The sequence below is a fragment of the Lemur catta genome, unplaced genomic scaffold (assembly GCF_020740605.2).
Source record: "Lemur catta isolate mLemCat1 unplaced genomic scaffold, mLemCat1.pri scaffold_65_ctg1, whole genome shotgun sequence".
Lineage (NCBI taxonomy): Eukaryota > Metazoa > Chordata > Mammalia > Primates > Lemuridae > Lemur > Lemur catta.
In genome coordinates this window covers 1,140,789-1,160,169 of record NW_025423864.1, presented here as the reverse complement: position 1 = coordinate 1,160,169, position 19,381 = coordinate 1,140,789, and the positions used below count along the sequence as shown (strand labels likewise).

Below are 19,381 nucleotides of genomic sequence, written 5' to 3'. Positions count from 1 at the left end.
AGTCGCTGCAGGCAAGATCCAAAGTCGGATCGATATTATTGGGTGAAACCTGAAAACGAGATTTGTAAAAGCTCAATATATATTTAACCACATATTTACTACCTGCTGTGGTTAGTCTGATGCAATTATAACATACACAGTGTGGAAAGGGAAAGATAGTAAGTTCACATTGGAGAAACCTGGCAGACTCCACCTTAACCAGGTGATATGGTTAATGTCAGCAGTGATATCTTGCCCCCGTATGATGTGAGGAAAAGGTCGCTTCGCCTTTGTGTTAGTCTCTCCACAAATCCATAGCCCCAAACTAGACAGAGAAGCATAAACTAGGGGAATTCTATAAATATATAATCTGTATTCATAAAAAGTTCCAAGGTCATGAAAAACAAGGAAAAAGTGAGAAACTGTCAAGATTTGGGAAGACTACAGAATCATAATGACTAAACACAACACTGTATCTAGTACTGGATCCTGGAACAGACAAAAATAGGAATGGAAAAATGGTAAAATTCTAATGAATTACACAATATAGTTAATAGTATCATAGCAATGTTATTTATTTTTTTTAGTTTTGTTAAATGTATTATAGTTAAATAACATGTAAACCTTAGGGGAAGTTAAGAAAAGGACATGTGGAAATTCTGTGAAGTCTCTGGAATTCTTCCTTAAATCTAAAATTATTTCAAAATATATTTTTAAATAAAGCATGGAGGAGAATAAACTCTGCAAAGTATGGAGGAGAGCAGTAGGGTTCTTTGTTTTCATAGGGAGGTCAGAGAAGTTCTGACACCATTGTCATATTGTATCTCCAGCAAAGAGGAAGCCAAGCCTGGGCCATGTCTACAAAACCCTGATGACAGAGTGAACAGCAGATAGAGGGGAACTGAGGCAAGATGCTGGCATGTTCAGGGAAAAGAATAACAGCAAAACCATCAAGGCAGGTAAGACAGGGATGAGGTCAGAGAGGAGCACTGGGAGTGGCAGGAGGGATCTGTTAGCCCTGGGGAAGAATCTGGGCTTTGCTGTGTCACCTGAAACCATCTTAGGTGTTTGAACTGTGGGGTGGCTTGCACTGTCTTGAAGGCAAGACCCTCTTCTGGTTTCTGAGAATAAAATGTGGATGGGCAAGGACTAAGGCAGCAGAGGCCATCTGAGATAGAAAAGGACAATAAAAACTACAGCAAAAGATGATGCTATCTGGGTGAGAGCAGTGGTGGAGAGGCAGTGAGGCCTCACAGATACCAGATAAAAGTATAATTTAGGGCCCCGGCACTGGTGGATATATGACATATGGGTTTAAGTGAAAGAGAGACAGCAAGGATGACAGCAAGAACACTTTCCTAAGCTACTGGTATGATGTGGTTGCCATTAACTGAAAAACAGAAAGATTGGAGAGGGAGAAGATTGCAAAGCAGAAGAATGGGAGAATAGTGATTCCAAATGACTCCCAGGTACAAAGGCTAAGTGACCCCACAGGCAACTGGACATCCCAGACTGTAGATCAGGAGTGTGGGACCAGGCTGGATATATACAATCATCAGCCATCAGCACAGTGATGCTATTTAAAGTCATCAGACTATATAAACTTCCCTCTGAAATAAGTTTAGAAAATAAAAACAAAGAAGAATGAAAACAAACTATCAAAGGAGTCTGCAAAGGAATGGTTCCTGATGTAGGAGGGTAAATGAGAGAATGTGGTGTTCTAGAAGCCAAATGAAGAGAGCTTTAGAACTAGACAAGAGTGGGGATGAACAAGGCCAATGATTACTCCAATATTAAATTAAGATGAAGGCTAAGAATTAAACTTTGGATCTAGGAAGAGGCCAATGGTGACTGACCATGGCAAAGTTGGGAGAAGGGGAAGATGGCTTGTATGAGTTCTACATAGAATTGGAGGAGAAGAATTGAAAACTATAAATATTGATATAAATTGGAAAAGAGAAATAGAGTGGCTTGAGGAGAATATATGGTAAAAAAAAAGGTATTATTTATTTTCGAGAAGCAAAAATTACAAAATAATAGTGAGGAGAAATTCTCAGTGCATGAGGGGGCATTGGTCAATGTCTAGAGGTATATCCGTGTGTAGAAGATGGTAGATAGATTCTAGTGGAAGGGGGAGGGTTTGGTGTGAAAGGGGCACGGGCAGTGAGCATGCCTATGGCATCAGGAGAGAAGGCCAGGGCATAGACACACACAGCATGCAGGTGGACAGGTGTGGAGAAAATATGGAAGATCCCTTCTGATTGTTTTTGTTTTCTCAGTCTCAGTAGGAAGAAGGACCTCGACCAAAGAGTGAGCACTGGAGGTTTTGGAGGTTTGCAGGAAGAAAAGCTGTGAAATATTAAAAAAAAAATACCGTGGGAGCATCACCAGACTAGAGAACATGTTAGAATTTGGGGGCAACACTGAATACCTTCATGAAGTTACTGGTCATGAGTCAAAGTGAGACCAAAGCTTAGATACCCTAGCAGAAATCTTGTCTGGATGAGATGCTGGCGGTTGATCATTAGATTCATCACCTAGCCCAGGGCTGTTGGTTGATGCCTGAGACCCATGGAGGAAGGGACAAAGAATCATATGTAAAAAAGCAAAAGAAAACACTGCACCACTAAAAGCTTTGAAATGTTAACACTACTTTTAAAGCATGTAAACAAAAGATGAGAAGATGACCGTCTCTCCCCATCCCACCGCTCGTCATGGAGCACCTCAAAGAATCTCCTGCTTTGGCACTGGTGGAATTTTCAGCCTTACCAGGTGAAAGTGGTGGTGACCTGAGGAGGATTATGGAACCTGTGAGTGTGCACAAGCAGGAGGACACTGCTGGACCCACGAAGAGGAAAAGGATCAAGATGTGAACACCATGTGGTGACTGACTAGAACGTCTCACCACGAAGGTCCCTCTGAGAGTTCCCAGAAGGACCTGAATGTAGACTCTGTCGATAAAAGATTCATGAAGGTTCGCTGTGGGAGGAGGAATTCTAAACACAAACCTTGCTCTGGCTGGTACAGAAGGGAAAGTCAAAAAGATTTAAAGCACAAGTGGACCTGACACATCACTGCTTGCTTGAAGACAGAAGAAAACCCATGAGATGGAGTGCAGATAGTTATAAGATGCCAAGATTGGACCTTGGCTAACACCCAGCAAAGAAATAGACCCCATCCCTAAAACTGTGAGGAACTGAATTCTAGCAACCTGAATGAGCTTGGATGCAGACTTCTCCATAGAGCCTGCAGACAAAAAACCCACCTGGATAACAGTTTGATTTCAGTCTTCTGATACCCTGAGCAGAGAATCCACCCAAACTGGGAGCTCTTTGTTAATAAATGAGTGTTGTTTTAAGCCCCTAAATTTGTGGTAGTTTGTTATGCAACAACAGAAAACTAGTACACTAGTCTTCATACATCTCTAGTGCAGGGCCTCATGAGCTTTAGAACCAGGACATTCATGTCTGGTCGGTGGCACTCAGGGAACTCAGTGAACTGGGGCCGTGGGGCATCAGGTTCTCTCAGAGACATCAACGTACCTGGAAAATTGTGCTCATCTCCACAGTGATGGAGTTAGTTCCTGAGATCTTTTCCCCAAACTTGTTGGGTTAACCTTTGACCATGATTCAGTTTCAAAGCCATTATATTATATAGCATAATTCTATCCACAGACTCCCATTTACTTATAGAAGAATAGTAGGACTTTAATAGGCTGTGAAAAAGTTTTACAATGTTGATAATCACAAATGAGACCCTATTAACACTCATTATATCTGTGCCTCCAGTTCATTATTTCTTAGGATAATCAAATGAAGTTGTCACACAGAAGGACTATTGTTTTTATTGTGGAAATTACAGTTTTTTTTCCCCAGCTGGCATGTTAATTATCTCCAACCTAATCACCAGAAGATTCAAGGATTTAAAAAGGAATCAAATACACAAACACACACACACACACACACACACACAAATTTTAACTTTAAGACAATACAAATCTGGATCTAGCCAAGTTGGAGAAGCCTCAGCATCTGAAAGGTGAAAAGAAGGTGCACTTACTGGGGAATAACACAATGATGAGTTCCTTGGGTCTTCAATTTCTTCCCATATGCTCTGGAGAGAGTGCTGCGGAAGCCTCCAATCAGGACCACTAAGTGGCACAGACAAAACAAAAAAAGAAGCCTGCTCTCCCAACCAAAGGATTGGAAAAGAATGGTCTAACAGCAGAAAACCTTGCTGGCAATACCCACCCAACTGCAATGAAATACCAGGATGGTTCCAGTGGAGTCCATCGGGGAGCAGATTATCTACTTCATATCCACTGAACAGAAGCAGCCATGCTTTGATGTTCTTGCCTGCTGGTATTACTGGCACCAACAAAGGAGCTCATCTTCTATTTCCCATCTGGCAAAAGTAGGCATTATGATTTTCACTTTGGAGTGGTAGCAACAGACAAAGTAGGAAGCTGTTCTCCATCCCCTGCCTGACAAAAGGAAATAATTTTACAGTTCCCTTGGCAATGTAGTATCAATGGGGTCCAGAGGGAACCTGAGCCCCCACACCCACCCAGCATGCAAAAGATTTACCAAGACAGTGTGAAGCAGAGCTAGTGTCATCTTTGCAGCCCTGATGGCACTGGAGTTCAGTAGGAAGCTGAGCCTCCACCTCAACTCAATAAGAAAGAGTCCCACACACTGAGAGGCAAGGTGAGTGTCACCTTCCCTACCCTGGAGTCACTGGAGACAAGTAGGAAGCTGAGCCACCACTGCAAGCCAGAATCAACACACTGACAAGATAGTAGAGTCCAGGCTAATCAGCACTTCCATTTCACATACTTCTGTTGTCAGCAGGGCCCAGCAGACAACTGAACCTCTACGCTGCCCCACCTACAATGAGACTGAGTGAGGTCATGCCAATAAGCAATTAGGAATTGTCTGGAAACAAATGAAAACCTTAAAAATTTCAGGAAAGGAAAAGAAGTTATGAGAAACAACCAAATGGTTATGGGGGGTAAGATGGTGGACCGAAGGCACCACCAGCCAGAGCATCTCTATAGAAGGAGAAGTTTTAGATGAAAGAGAAAAAACAGACAGACAAATGTAGATAAGAAAGGGGGCTTAAGGAAGTGTTCCTGAACCCACAGGAGACTCCAGGGGAAGAGGAGGAAGAGCAAGATTGGAAGGAGAAAGGCATCGATGGGAATTAAGCCCAGTGAGGCTAGGAGTCCAGGCAGAAGGGTACCTGGATCCAGTACCATACCCCTCCCTTGTATCTCAGACTCTTCCTGGGCTCTTGAGGTGCTGGAGAGACATTCTGTTGACGCAAGCCCAGACAACGCTGCTCCCAGTGAGTGGAGAGCTGCTTTCAAAAAGGGCACCAGACTCCCAGCACCGCTTAGTGCATCTCATGCCGCACAGACCCAAGCAAGATGGGAGATTCCACATTGCTTTTTGACACACCTGCTGCCTTTGTCTTCACCAGGGTGCCCCAAACATTCTGGTTCCATCTTCCTCATCCCAACACAGACATTTCTCAACTCTGGCCCAGACTGCAGGAGCCACATGAGTGCAGTGGGTCCTGGATGATGAGAGTGATTCCACACACCCGTCATTCTGGGTGGACTGCCTCCCAGAGAGAGGTTTGAAGAAGACGAGAGAGTGGACTTTCCTCCACCTAGACTCTTTTTCTTCCCTTCCCCTCCCCCTCCCATGGCTACTGAGAGAAAAAATTGAGCCACCACACAGAGGCTCCCACAGGGAATGGAGCTCATACCTTTTCTCTGGAGGTCCTGTAGCAGAAAAAAGAGGTGCTTGGACTGTGAGTGCACTGCCTGCTGGCCATTCCTGGTACTGTTGCTGGTGACTTCAGCAGAGTGGGACACAGCCCGAAGTGGAGGGACATTGATCCAGCTTGAGCATCCCAGGAGGGACTTGGGAACAGTATGCTTCTCCCTGCTATGTTCAGGGATTGATCTCCAGGGCCCAGAGGATGGGCCCACATGTCAGATCCAGTACACTCAGGTCCCAATCACAAAACCCAGGGGCAAGAGGGGATATTTGTGAATAATTCTCATGAGCTGTGGATGCCTGCAGGGGCAGATTGGGAGAGAGTGCAGTTTGGGTTCACACCTATGGTGTACATGTGGGGGCACCCCTCCTCCCCCAGAAGGGCCCCATTCCCAGCTCTGGCTGGGATCCTGGACAGGGAAACTCCCAGTCCCCATCACAGTCATAGTACAACAAGGCTGGCTTGAGGTCCTGCCTGCCAGCAGAGGCTTGGAAGAAACCACAGAATAGGGGAGGGTGGAAAGAAGTGAAGTTTGTTCCAGACTACCTGATTCAGGGTCTCAGACAGCCCTGCCTCCACACACAGACTTTCTGGCTGAGTAGGCCCTACTTCAGCCCATCCCTGGCAGCTGTGCCCAAAGGCAGAAATTTGACCCCTGCTAAAACTTCTGTGGAATTTTAGTGCAGGTTCACGAAACCAAGTCACACCCAGCCTCACTCCCCTACCTGGACCTGCTGAAGTGTAAAATACGGACACATCTGCCAGTTCCAGAGCCCCACCCACCATCTGGGACACTAGAGTTCTTCTGAGTAACTAGAGGAGGTCCCAGGAACCAAAAACAACACTGAAGCTTGTTCTTCCCAGCAAGCAACACCTACGGATAGGGAGGTCAGTTTACATGCCCTTTTACTACATTTACTGACTCACCATACAGGGTGTGGTCAGTTCTCACACAGAAGCATGACCTCAGGGCTCAGATATTAAACTCGGTATATGTCATTATCGAAACAAAAGAAAATCGAAAGGTTTTACCTCCAAAGAGGTAAAAATTGCTCCATACGAGAAAGAATCAGCAAAAGAACTCTAGAAGTATGGAAAATAAAAGCTAAAGAACACCCAGGAAAGGCTTCACCAGCACTCTAGCAATGGATACCAACCAAAATCATAACACTGAAATGACTGGTGAATAATTTTGAACATGGATTGTAAGAAACCTCAATGCAATTCAATAAAATATGGAAATACAACACACAAAAAAAGCCAAAGTGCAGGAAATGAATGAAAAATTCACTAAAGCAGTTCAAGTATTAAAGAAAAATCAAACAGAACTTCTGGAGATGAAAAATTCATTCAAGGAATTACAAAACACAGTAAGAAGCCTTAAGAACAGGTTAGGTCAGGCAGAAGAAAGAATCCCAGAGCTTGATGATACCACCTTTCAATTAAATCAGTCAGTCACAGAGAGAGAACAGAGAAATAAGGGAAATAAACAAAGCATACAAAAATATGGAACTATGATAAGAGGCCTAACATAGGAATCATAGGCATTCCTGAGGGGGCAGAAGAAAATACACAATGGTTAGATAATTTAATTGAGTGAATGATTGAGGAAAATTTCCTTGACCTTGCTAGAATTCTAGATATCCAGGTACAAGAACCTCCTAGGACCCCTGGCGGAGCCATGATGAAGAGGAAAACACAACACATAGTCATCAGAGTGGAGAAATTAAACATGACAGAGGTGCTCTTATGAGCTGTAAGGGGAAAGCAGTAAGTAGCTTACCCAGGGAAACACATCACACTAACTGCAGACTGCTCAAGTGACACCTTACAACTGGGGCTCTACTCTCACTCTTCTCAAAGGAAATAAGGCCCAACTAGAATTTTGTATCCTGGAGAACTAAGTTTCATATATGACGGAGAAATAAAATTGTTCTCAGATAAGCAATCTCTGAGGGAGTTGTTCAAGACAAGACCTGCCATGCAGGAAGTACTCAGAACTGCATTAGTCATGGATCAGCACAATAGAACTCATCAGTGTAAAATTACCCAAAAGCTAAAGGTTAAAGGCCAGATACCACAATGGCACAGAGATAAAACAAAGCAACAGAAATCTAATCAACAGGATGCACAGATCCGACCCACTTATCAAATATTTCAATAAATATGAATGACTTGAACTGCCCACTGAAGAGACATAAATTAGGTGAATGAATACATATACATATGCCAAGTAACATCTATCCTCAGGAAATACATCTAACTCACAAAGACTCATTCAGACTCAAACTGAAGACATGGAAAACAATATTCCATGGAAAGGAAAACCAAAAGAAAGCTGGTGTGGCAGCTCTCATATCGAATAACTTAGTCTTCAAATCAACAAAAGTAATGAAAGACAAAGATGGTCATAATATAATGGTAAAAGGAACAATTCAACAAGAAGACATAACAATTCTAAATATTTACATGGTCAACAGAGCTGCACTCATATTCATGAAGCAAATACTACTTCATCTAAGCAAAATGATAAATGGCAGCACCATAATAACTGGGGTCTTCAAAACCCCTTTCACAGAACAGAACAAATCCTCCAAATAAAATATAAACAAAGAAACAATGGACTTAAAGTGAACTCTATGAGAAATGATCCTAACAGACATTTACAGAACATTTTACCCAAAAACTGCTGAGTATACATTCTTCTCATCAGCTACTGGGACATTCTCTAAGCTTCACTATATCCTAAGCAATAAAACATGTCTCAACAATTCTTTTTAAAAAATGCAAATTATACCATGTATCCACTCAGACCACAATGGAATAAAATTAGAAATCAGCTCCAACAGAAACAATCATCTCTACACAAATTCATGGAAACAAAACAACATACTTCTGAATGATACTCAGGTCAAGGAGGAAATTAAGATGGAAATCAAAAGATTCTTTGACCTAAATGATAACAAGGACACAAGTTATCAAAAATCTGTGGGACACAGCTACTGCAATCCTGAGAGGAAAATTATAGTCATACATTCTTTTTTCTAAAATACAGAAAGATCACAAATCAACAATCTAATGAATCATCTCAAAAAACTGGAAAAGGATGAGCAAACCAATTCCAAACCCGACAAATGAAAAGAAATAAGAAGGATCACAGCAGAACTAAATGAAATCAATAATAAAAGACCTGTACAAAAGATTTATGAAACAGAAAGTTCATTCTTTGAAAAGAAAAGAAAATTGGCATGATCCTGACTAGATTGGCAAGATCCTCACTAGAACCAGAAGCACAAAAGTCAGGGTGCTAATAAGCTCAGTCAGGAATGAAAAAGGAGAAATTACAACTCATACCATGGAAATACATAATATCATGTATGAATACTATGAAAATGTCTATGCAGGTAAACTTGTAAGTGTGGAGGAAATGGACAAATTCTTAGAATGACAATGCTTCCCTAGGCTCAATCAGGAAGAAATAGAATTCCTGAACAGACCAATATCAAGTACTGAAATTGAAGCAGCAATAAAAACTTTCCTAAACATAAAAGTCTCAGACCAGACGGCCTCACAGCTTAATTTTATCAGACCTACGAAGAAGAACTGGTGCCTATACAGCAGAAATTATTCCACAATATTGAGAAGGTAGGATTCCTCCCCAACACAGTTTACAAAGCCAACATCACTCTGATCCCAAAGCCATGAAAGGACTCGCCAAAAATAGAAAATTACAGACCAATATCCATTATGAATATACATTCAAAAAATGTCAAGAAAATCCTAGCAAATCTAATTCAGCTACTCATCAAATAAATAATCTATCATGATTAAGAGGGCTTCATCCCAAAAATGCAGGGATGTTTCAACATACACAAACCTATAAATGTAATTCACCACATAAACAGAAGTGTAAGCTAAGACCATATGATCCTCGCAGTAGATGCACAGAAAGCATTTGATAAAATTTGGAACACTTTTATGATAAGAACGCTTAACAAAATAAGCATAGATGGGACTTACCTCAAAATGATAAAAGCCGTATAGGACAAACTCTCTGCCAACATTATACAGCATGAGGAAAATTTGAAAGATTTCCTGCTCAGAACTGGAACCAAACAATATTGCCTTCTATCACCAGTTCTGTTCAACATAGTGCTTGGGTTCCTAGCCAGGGCAATTAGATAAGAGAAAGAAAGCAAGCCAATACAAATGGGGGCAGAAGATGTCAAACTACTGTGCTTTGCTGGCAATATGATATTTTATCTAGACCCCGAAGATTCAGCCAAGAGATTATTGCAATTGATAAGTTCAGCAAAGTCTCAGGTTACAAGATTAATGTACATAAATTGGTAGCATTCATATACGCAAACAACAGGCAAACAGAGATCCAAATCAAAGACTCCATACTTTTCACAATGGCAACAAGGTAAATAAAATACCCAGGAATATATTCACCTAAGCTGGTGAAAGAGCTCTACAGGGAGAACTACAAAACACTGAGCGAGGAAATAGCAGAGGACATAAACAGATGGAAAGCCACACCATGCTCATGGTCATACTGCTCAAACTGATCTACAGATTCAATGCAATCTCTATTACAATACCAACAACGTTTTTTGCATATCTCAAAAAAATAAATGAACACTTTATATCAAACAAGAGAAGACCCCCGTATAGAAAAAGCAACCTTAAGCATAAAGAAAAAAATGGAAGGCACCAATTTAGCAGTCTTCAAGCTATCCTACAAGGCTAGAGTATCCAAAACAGTATGGTACTTGCACAAGAACAGAGACATAGACCAGTGGAACAGGACTAAAAACCCAGATACAAAACCATCCAGATAGAGCTATCTGCTCTTTGATAAACAAGAAACATACACACAGTGGGAAAAAGAATACCTATTCAATAAGTGGTACTAGGAAATTTGGATAGCCACATGCAGAAGACTCAAACAGGAACTGCCCTTTTTGCCTCTCACAAAAATCAATTCACAATGGATTACAGACTTACACCTAAGGCATGAAACCTTAAGAATTCTAGAAGAAAATGTTGGAAAAACTCTCACAGACATCAGCCTAGGCAAAGAATTAATAAAGAAGACCCCAAAAGCAATCATGGCATCAGTGAAAACAAACAAATGGGACCTTATCAAATTAACAAGGTTCTGCACAGCCAAGGAAACTCCCATGAGAGCAAACAGACAATCTAGAGAATGGGAGAAAATATTCACATGCTACACATCCAATAAAGGGCTGATAACCAGAATCTATATCGAACTCATCAAACAAATCCATACAAAGTGGTCAATGACATGAACAGAAACTTTTCAAAAGAAAAGACTAATGGCAGACTAGTGGCCAACACACATCTTTAAAAAGTGGTGAACATCTCTTATCCTCAGGGACATGCAAATAAAAACCACTATGAGATATCACTTAACTCCAGTGAGAACGGCTTTTATCAAAAAGTCCCAAAACAACAAATGTTGGTGTGGATACCAAGAGATAGGAACACTCATATACTGCTGCTGGGACTGGAAACTGATACTACCCTCTATGGAAAGTACCATAGTGATAACTCAGAGTTCTAAAAGTAGAACTATCATTTGATCCAGCAGTCCCACTATTGGGCATCTACCCAAAGGAAAAGATATTCTATGAAAAAGACATCTGCACTCGAATGTTTATAGCAGCATGGTTCACAGCTGCAAAAATATGAAAACAATACAAGTGCCCATCAATACATGAGCAGATTTAAAAAATGTGGCAGATGTGTACCGTGGAGTACTAGTCAGCCGTATAAAAAAATTAAAAATGATTAACTACCTATTCTATTATATTGGATGGAGCTAGAGTCCATTTTTTTAAGTGAAATATCATAAGAATGGAAAAACACCACAGGCACTCACCATTAAATTCGTACCAAATGATCAACACTAATGTGCACATATGGGAAGAAACATTGATAGGGTGTTGAGCAGGTAGGAATGGGGAAGAGGGATTAGGTAAATCCACAAATAGCGGCTATGGTGCATACTCCCTAGTGAATGGGCACTGTTTTGGGACAGTGCAAAAGCAATTATGTAATCAAAGCCTTTGTAACCCTATAATACTCCGACATACAAAATAAAAACAAGGAACCAAATGGAAATTGTAGATTTTAAAACTATAATAACTAAGTTAAAATTTGGGGGATAAACTCAATAGTAAAAGGGAGAAGATAGAATAAATGAACTTCAAAGCAAATCAATAGAATTTCCCTATTTTGAACAATAAAGAAAAAAACAGATATAAAACAGAACAAACAAGACAGCCGCGGGGACCCATCAGACAGCATCTGTATCATCAGAGACCCAGGGAAAAAAAGAAAGTCGAAAGAGACAGTAGGACTGAAAAAAATATTCAATGAAGTAATATCTGAAAATATCACAAATTTGGCAGACAAAACCCTACAGATTCAAGTATCTAAGTGAATTCTACATAAGATAAACCCAAAGAAGTCCAGATCAAGACATGTCCTTTAAAACCTTCTGAAAACTGAAAAATGAAGACAGATAAAAACTCTTCAAAGCATGCCCAAGAGAAATGATGTAGACTGATGGAGAGATATGGATTCAAATGACAGATTTCTCATTCAAAACCATGGAGGATGGGAGGAAGAGGCCTAACATTTTTAAATTGCTGAAAGAAAAGAACTATCAGCCACTAAATCTGCATCCAGCAAAATTCACACTCAGAAAGGAAGGGCAAATAAAGGCGTCCTCAGATGGAGGAAACTAAGACAAGTTGTGCTTAGCAAACCTCCTCTTACCAATGTATAGAGTGAGTTCTCTAAACAGAAAGGAGCTGGTATCAGAAGAATGCTTGGAACCTCAAAAAGAAGAACATCAGAATGGGAAAATAGGGGAGGATAAAATATGCTTCTTCCCATACGTTTTTGAATGATATTTGATGTGGCATCCAGTGCAACAGGGGCGTCACTTAGCACCATTCCATTTTAAAAAGTAAAAAGCTGAAGGAAGCTAAATGGAAATAAGGTTTCTACATTTCACTTCAAATGGTAAAACATCCACACCAGTGGACTCTGATAAGTTGTGCATGTATAATAATAATTAAAGTCACCACTAAGAAAATTATAAAAGATATATTATCAAAAACACTGTAAAAAAATCAATATCTAATCCTAAAACTCCTGAAGTATCCAACAGGAGGGTAAGGAAAGAGATGCAGAGGAAAGAGCAAGATAATTAACAAACAGAAAACAAATCAAAAAGTAGCACACACCTGACCCTTAAGCATATAACAATTCCCTTGAATGCAAATAGTGGGCATGTGTCAATTAAAAGATAATACCAAAGTGGAGTGGGAAACAGCATGATTCAACAAAATTTATGCTGCCTGTTAATGAACGCACTTCAAATTTAACAGCATAGTTACAGCGAATGTAAAAGGATGGAAGTGATAAACTACGCAACCTCAGTTCTCTTTAAAAACTAATATGGCTATGTTAATATGAGATAAAGTAGACTTCAGAGCAAAAACAATTACTAGACATAAAGAGGTACATCACACAATAATGGAAAGGCCAACAAACAAGCAAGACATAAGAGCTGTTTAAATGTGTACACAATATGGCCTCTGTACACATGAAGTACAAACTGACAGAACTCAAAAGAGAAACAGATAAATGCACAATTTTACCTGAGGACTTCACCACCCTACTCTAGTAATCTACAGACAGAAGATCAGCACAGGCGTAGAACAAGTGCATAACACTCTCAGCCCCCACAAGTGGGTAGTCATAGAACAGTCCACCCAATAATAGCAGATGAAACTTTTTTTCCAATAATCCATGATGAATTCACAAAAATAGTCCATATTCTAAGTCATAAAATAAACTTCAAGAAATTTAAAACCATTGAAATCATACAAGTACGTTCAATTAAAATAATTGAATACACCTGGAAATTATGAGAAAGATAACAGAAATTCTCCAAACAGTTGAGAATTAAATAGTACCCATCAAAGAAAGGCATGGGTCTAAGAAGAAAGCTGAAAGGAATATAGAATACATGAAACTGGATGAAAATAAAAATATAACTAATGAAATTATGTGAACGCCACTTAAACAGTGCTGAAGATGACATTTATTGCACTAAGTACCTACGTTATTATAAAAGGAAAAGTTCAAATCAATAGTCCTAGTTTAAGAAACTAAAAAAGAACAAGAGAAACTGAAAATAAGAATGAGGAGGAAATAGTGAATATAAGAAGAAAAATAATTATATGAAAAAACAGGAAAATAATAAGAAATCAAGAAAACAAGTAGCTAGTTCTTTAAAAAAATAAATAAAATCAACAAAAATCTGACAAGACCGAGAAAGATAAAAACAGAGAAGATACAGATCACTAATATCAGACATGAGCAGCAAAAAAGGCAGATGTTACAGCCATTAAAATGATAACTAATGAATGCTACAAAAAATGTCATGCTCATCAACTTAACTATGTATAACAAATGGAGCAATTTCTCAAGAACCACAAATTATCCAAACTGAGCCAATATTAAATAGATAACCTGAATAGCTCCGTAACTATTTAAGAAACAAATGGCATTTGGAATAAAACAGCTCCCTCTCCCCAAAGTCTCTAGGCCTAGAGGGTTTCACTGGAGAATTTTAACCAACATTCAAGGAATTAACACCAGGGTTATACAAACTCTCCTAAAAAATTGAAGAAGACAATTACTTACCAAATAGTTTTATAAAGCCAGTATCACCTTCACATCAAAACCAGACAAAGACAGCAAAAGAAAAAAAGAGAACAACAGACCAAAGGATGTCACTAATTTAGAAATAAAATCTGCACCAAAATATGAGGAAATTGAAGCAAGTAAGGTTAGTGTGAAAAGAATTACACACCTGACTGAGTTAGATTTATTTCAGGTACTATGCTTGGCTCATTCAGCAAGTCAAATCTCAAACACAGCAGATACCACCATTAGCGGTCAATGCTAACATCATCAGGAATAAGACAAATCAGATGTAGATCCCATGTTAGGATGCAAAGAGAAGATCCACAGGACCACTTCTGTGATACACTTGTCAAAACACACAGGATCTAAATCTGAATGAACAGAAAAAATCAAAAGAGTTAGGCAAACTTTTTGTCTCCAGGAAGAAAGAGCCATATAAATCTGTGCTGAAAATTAAAATTACATAAGTCTGATGGCACTGTAAGAATTGTAACACCTCCAAACATTGACAATGACCACAGTACCTGAACCAAAATGATGTCTGTCTAAATGTAAATTTATCATTATGTATAGTGATGAAAATGGTAAAAGACGAATGAGAAATCAAGTAACTTCACTAAAGTATGCATGAAAACTTGAGTGTTTGGTTATTGAAAGAGCTCACACTTTGACAGTTTGAGGATATAAAATTGGCTTTCATTGGCAAGATCCAATTAAAAGTCTTTCACATCATATAATTTAAAAAAAAATTGGCATATATTGTTGAGATGCCTTCCAAAGAATATATTCATTTAGACTTGACTCATTAATGTATCCTAGAGGAGAAACTCTTCTAGAGGACTGTATCCAGCAGCATCTGGAAATAAAAGTAAAGAATTATATTCTTTACCTAAAAGATTTTGTAGGAAATAAGTGTAAGCTAGTAAGAAAGAGGCAAGAACTTTATTGGTGTTAATAAGAATGATAAATATATATGTAAACAGGCAATACAAAACTCGTATTGTAATATTAATATTATATTATCATATTATTATTATTATATTAAATATTATTGTCCATAGTTGCACATTAAATTAATTATCATTGTGGTTCAGCATCTGGTTTTCTCAGCTCCCTTCACTCATTCAACAACCACATGCGAAGGAACTATGACAAGCACTGGAAGGACAAGGTGAAGATGACACAGTCCACATGACCGACCTCAACAATCGTATACTGTAATATGCAAAGAGGAGAAGCAGGGAACACCCTGCAGAGTCAGAGAGACCATAACAAGTATAAAATGGGCACTCTTTTAACACAGACAAGGGCCATCTGTCCAAGTTTTCTATCAGTAGAGTACACTTTTTGGTAGGGGTGATACATAACTTGATAGCTGAGGGACAATTATCAGATAGAGGGAAGAAGTAAAGGAAAACAGGTGGCAGTGAGGAGGGACATTGTGGAATTCTAAGTAGTCTAGTTTTTGAGATGCTAGAACAGAGGGGCAGTGTAGGGTATGTGGCAAGATATGAAGTTGAAAAAATTGACAAGAACCACATTGATGTGGGTGATGTTTCCATGCTAAGAAATATGGAACCTTTTCTGAGGGCAAAAGTATGCCAGTGAAAAAGTAGATGATGGATTTAAAAGGTCACAGGTCAAGTGACTGCTTATGAACTATAATTGCTTGGCTTAGTGTCACTAGATGAGTTTGGGGGTTTGGGCCTTAAATCATTATCATAAACGTAGAAAGCTGATGATGCCTTCGTTTTCTAAGAATAGTTCCAGTGTGCTGCCTGACACATGAATAGGTTCATAGGGATGGTAGAGTGAATAAAGTGCAGATCCAGAAAATAACAAAACAAAACATAAATTTCATGAGATTTCTCTGAAGCTATGGAATATGATAATGAAATCATGAAGCATAAGTATACTGTTCAGTATGAATGTTAGTGTTTTCACATCTTTCACTAGATTCATGTAAGAGGAAATATTTAATGTAGTATCTATTAACCAAATAATAGAGAGGGATGCCACTTCTTACTTACAGCTGATTTCAGAAATCAAATCATTACTCTCAATTTAATTCATAAAATTTGGCAGCATACCTACTTCTAGTCCTGAAGTTATTTCTTCCAACTCCTGCTGCATCTGAAATAAGTCAAATATTATTTATAATCTTCAGGTAAACCAGAGACATTTTCATGGCATTGCTAGAGAGACTAGACTTAACTTGAGGATTGCTTAAATAGAGAAATAATCACATAATAAAATAAAATTCCTATTTATTTCACATTTAGATAACAGAATGTGTATGTGTGATGCTGTCTACAATCATCTAATAAAAAAGTACAATTAATATTGGTCTACTGAATATACATGACTTCAAAAAGGGTGACATTTTCTCTTATCAGTACAAAGGTTGGACAATTCAAATCACATTTTCACATGAATGTGTTACTTTGAAATTCTTAGGAAAACTCTACCCTTTATAAAACATGATGAGGTTTTTTCACTGTAATTGATTTTTCCTTAAAATAAAATTTTTATTTTCCACTTCTAATAAAACTAAAATATTAAAGTATGTTCTATGCTACTAACATTTTAGCACAGAATCATGAATACACATATGAAGAAAATGGCACTGTCATAATGTCATGTGAATATTCTACTGGCTAAGATTAGGTAAAAATATTGTGCTGCCTGTCTTATGACTGACATTTTGTCATATGAACACTAAGATCTCCCAAAATTTGCTTGAAATAAGGATAAATATAGGTTAGAGCCAGTTTTCAAACTTAGTTTCTTTGATTCACGATGTTCTAGAATTAGAAAAGAGGTCAAAAATATATAGCTCATGAATTGTAATTTTTATTTCTTTTCAGAAATTAGTACCAGGTTTTGGAAACATCTGGCTGCTTATAGCTGCAATTTTTAGTTATTTCTAAAAATGTGTGAAAACATTTCTAACTATTAATGTATTGTAAATGTTCTCATATAGAGGATTCTTGTTTAACTCCTTTGTATAAAAGGTATTCTCCCTCTAAATGCCCAAAACGGGGCCTGAAAGAGTATATTCAAGCTAATAAATATATTGTCGTGATAATCATAATATGACATCTGATGCCTTCACAAATGTCTGACTAACACTTTTCCCAGTATTTTGAGAGACTGTTTTCAAGAACACTTTTGTGAGAACACCACCATAGAAAGGCATGAACAAATGAATAATCTGATAACAGTATTACCAGCCAGGTGTTGTAAAAGTACAACTCAATACCAGATGAAGGGAGAAGGCTTTATCAACAGAATCTTACGTTACCATTAATAAACACTATGTAAAATGTACATCGTAACGTGACTTGAACTAAGGGCCTATTAATGTAATTATCTTTTCCCAGGTTACATATGAAAGCTCAGAAGGGAAAGGGAAGGACCCAGATCCCAGGAAGGGAGCTGCTCTGGGAGGGGCACCCAGAGGCTTAGGAAAAGGGTCTGGAGTATTGATGCTTCTAGTTTTGTCCTGGCTGGTGGGAGGCTTGAGTGATTTTATCTATATTGACAAGTGAGACTGTCAAATATTAAATGATGTTTTAAAAGACTCTTTCATTTTATTCTTACTTTCCCCTTAAATCACACATTTTCCTCATATTTCCCTTACTAGAAATTCAGAATTGTTGTCGCCAGTTGAAGGGCAATACAGTGCCTGGCACAGATTATAGAAGGAAAAAAGACAGCAAAATGTCTTGATAGATTTTCCATCTTAGTCATCAATCATTCAAGTGATGGCAAGATAGAGAGACAAAAGTGAATGCCATTTTAAAAGTTCAAGTACATGCCTCATTTAACTAAAAAGTGCTGTGCAATTGCCCACCAATAGGCAAATTTTACAAAACTTGAGATTAAAAGGCTGTAATTACCTTAGCAATTAAACATGTACTTTTATGTAAGGAAATGACAAATCTTTTAATTTAAAAAGAGAAGTTAATCTTTGTAGTACTACAGGTTTATTTAATTCATAAAACTTACCTCTCTTGGACTGCTATAAATAATAAATATCCAGATGTGGTTAAGTGTTTGGATGCCAATCATTCCCTTGTGACTAAGGGTGGAAACTTTGAGATGGTAGAGGAAAACTTCAAAAGTGTTATGAACCACAACCACAGCCAAACTAAAATCAATTGGAAGGAAGCCAAAGGACCTCTCAATATACTTCCTGTTATTACAGAAAATTCAATCTCTAACATCTAACTTAAATGCAGCCTTTAAACAAATCTAAAATGTGTCATTTTACTTACATGTATTGAATAACATTACTATCTGGGTATCTCTTGAAAATGAGAGCTGCAGGGAATTTAAGAAAATAGAAAACTTTCTCTTTCCTCTCTTTATTAACTCAGATAATTATAACCATTACTAATCATGCATAGGTCATTTAAACAACTCAGTATTTCGCCAAACTAAAAACAGTAATTATATCAGAAATCTGAAACCCAAAGGAAAGAAGATCATATAACTAACCTCACTCAAGTTATTCTTCAAGCTGGTATCTAAAGTCCATGGGCAGGAAGAAGAAAACAGTGAGTATTCTCTTCCAGGAAATTCTCTGTGAAGACCTAACCCATCAACAACAGTTCCAGCAGAAGCTGACTCTGTGCTCATTGTACAAGGGCCAGAGAAACTTCTGGTCTCCTGTGTCTCTGCAACAAGACTGCTACTGAATGCTGCTGGCCTCTCAGTAGCTCTGTGAAGATTGCAAAAAGACAAATGTTTAGTATTTCATTTTTTCTTAAATGATTCCTAAATGATTAAATTTTCAAAAAGTGACCATAAGAGTAAATGGAACTTCCCAGTAAATAGTGTTTTAACTTTGAAGATG

General features: G+C 38.4%; 2 long non-coding RNA genes across 29 annotated transcripts in view; one reads left to right on the top strand and one right to left on the bottom strand.

The window, feature by feature from the left end:
* The window catches only part of LOC123629954, a 13,322-nt gene extending 9,976 nt beyond the window's left edge, over nucleotides 1–3,346 (top strand). For all 4 annotated transcript variants that reach the window (XR_006732442.1, XR_006732439.1, XR_006732441.1 and 1 more), the window contains exons 3-4: nucleotides 810–938; nucleotides 2,259–3,346. This is a non-coding gene — a long non-coding RNA (uncharacterized LOC123629954). The remainder of the gene's footprint in view (nucleotides 1–809; nucleotides 939–2,258) is intronic.
* The window catches only part of LOC123629953, a 25,755-nt gene extending 6,515 nt beyond the window's left edge, over nucleotides 1–19,240 (bottom strand). For 3 of the 25 annotated variants that reach the window (XR_006732437.1, XR_006732414.1, XR_006732432.1), the window contains exons 1-9: nucleotides 19,024–19,240; nucleotides 16,611–16,653; nucleotides 14,687–14,891; nucleotides 14,518–14,544; nucleotides 5,752–6,065; nucleotides 5,439–5,556; nucleotides 4,706–4,876; nucleotides 4,230–4,462; nucleotides 4,039–4,129 (exon numbers count right to left, since the gene is read on the bottom strand). This is a non-coding gene — a long non-coding RNA (uncharacterized LOC123629953). Of the gene's footprint in view, nucleotides 1–4,038; nucleotides 4,130–4,229; nucleotides 4,463–4,705; nucleotides 4,877–5,438; nucleotides 5,557–5,751; nucleotides 6,066–14,517; nucleotides 14,545–14,686; nucleotides 14,892–15,184; nucleotides 15,377–16,610; nucleotides 16,654–19,023 lie in introns of all 25 variants that reach the window. The other 22 variants (XR_006732422.1, XR_006732429.1, XR_006732420.1 and 19 more) reach the window with 22 other exon arrangements.
* Nucleotides 19,241–19,381: the final 141 nt, after the last annotated feature.